Consider the following 2,176-nt stretch of genomic DNA (forward strand, 5'->3'; position numbering starts at 1 on the left):
GACAAAAGTATTGTTCGTGTGAATATACGTATATATATATATATATTTATATATATAAATATATATATATATATATATATATATATATATATATATATATATATATATATATATATATATATATATATATTTATGTTGTGTGTCATTTTAATATGGCTAATGTTTTGTAATTCTTCGATTGCGTTATTTATTGTTTTGAGTAGTTTATTTTATAGAGTATTCGATAATATAAAACATACGCGCACACATACATATATATATATATATATATATATATATATATATATATATATATATATACGTATTCATATGCATATTTCTCCTGGCAGTGTAGTATTCATACGAAATGAAATATCAATTATTTATTTATCCTTTACCGGAATGTAGGCTAGTTTTAAGTATGTATCTTAGATTATCGATTTGAATCAATAATGTAGAATGCGCATACATTAATAGTAGTTTAGTTTAGAATATAATTTATATATTTATATATAGACATGCATGTTCCGTAATATAGTTCTTATTTTATAATTCTTTACCGGAATGTAGGCTAGTTTTAAGTATGTATCTTAGATTATCGGTTTGATAGAATTCGCACACTTATATATATTTCTGACAATGTAACCTTCATTTCTTTAATAATACAATATTGTATGTTTTATGTATTGGTTAAACTATTAGTTTTTGACTTCATGTATACTTATATTTCATAAATTGATAATATTGTATTTATTGCATAGTATTGGAAGCACTGTCTCTAATATTTACTAGGTTATTACATGTTCGGCATATATGTTTATACTTATATGTAACTCGCCAAATTGATTGATTGAAATATATTTATATATATATATATATATATATATATATATATATATATATATATATATATTCCTGGCGTTTCAATTATTTTCCCCTTTTGTAGTCTTATTTCCTGGTTTATTTAGAATTGTGTGTATATGTATTTTGTTTATTGGTTGGATCCGTTAATCGCCCTCGTTTTGTTAATCCTTCCTTTCGTTTCGTAGTGCCGTGTGTTCGTTTGTGCATTCAAATCCTTATTCGCGTGTTTTGTATAGAATGGTTTTCTTGTTCTTGTTACGGCGCGTGCGGAGCGCGGGACGTGACATCCCCGCCCTTGGAGTTCAAATTTCCAAAGGAAAGTTGACTGATGGTATCTCAGAGTTCGCTCAAGGCGGACGTAGATGACGTTGGTAGTTGATTGACTACCGGTGTTATCGATATCCCTTGAGGTTGTGCTGTTTGATCATCGATATTTCGTCTTATTTTGAGGTATAGTAGCGGGTGGGTGACTGAGCCGTATATTGCTCCTAATAGGGCGATTCCGCATTCGTAAGTTTCACGTAACTGGTATCCGTGTGCGGCTATATATATATTATTGTCTTGATTAGTTTAAATATTGCCAGTATTCCAAATATTGCTGCACTGATAGTTCCAAATTCCATAAAACCAGTCCATAAGCTTGATACGGTATTTTTCGCTATTGTCGTTAATGTGTTTTGTCCATCATTCGCAGGATGTTTACTGCTCCAGGGACGATTGTTTTTCCTGTTGCTCCTCTGGCCAATGCGTTCAAGACTGCAGATTTTCTGCCGGGAACATGACGTGGTCCCGTAGTGCATCGAGGTCTTTTGGGTATACATTCCGCTCGTGGCCAACGACGATGGTGCTGAATATCGCCACGTTTGGCGCACGTCCGGGCGGAGTTCCTGTGGTGCGATTCCTTTGCCAAACGGGTAGTTCCGAGTAGCATTTTGTTGTATTTCGTACCTTTACTTGTACCGGAATGCATTTGACTATATGGACCGCTTCTCCTGCGATCAAAGCCATGTGTCCTGGGTTTTGGTTATGGTGTATGCAAAGTCGTCGGGCGGTAAGTTTGCCAAGCTTAAAGCGTTCTCTATTAGTTTCTTCTGTGTGGTGTATCTTTGTGTCAGTGTATCATGGTATAATGTTTTCATTTCTCGAGTTTATCAGAAATAGGAATAACCTTTTATAGAAAAAGAAAATTTTATATTTATATATATTTGTTAAGGATGTCGAGGATATGGGAATACAAATTATTGCCTACATTTCCCACACAACAGTTATACATCTATATTACTCTCTGAAGAACGTCTTGCACGCACGCTGGTCGCCAACCGACTATCCTAGA

This window comes from Bombus bifarius, unplaced genomic scaffold, assembly GCF_011952205.1.
Source record: "Bombus bifarius isolate JDL3187 unplaced genomic scaffold, Bbif_JDL3187 scf7180000010115_frag, whole genome shotgun sequence".
In the NCBI taxonomy this organism is placed as follows: Eukaryota; Metazoa; Arthropoda; class Insecta; order Hymenoptera; family Apidae; genus Bombus; species Bombus bifarius.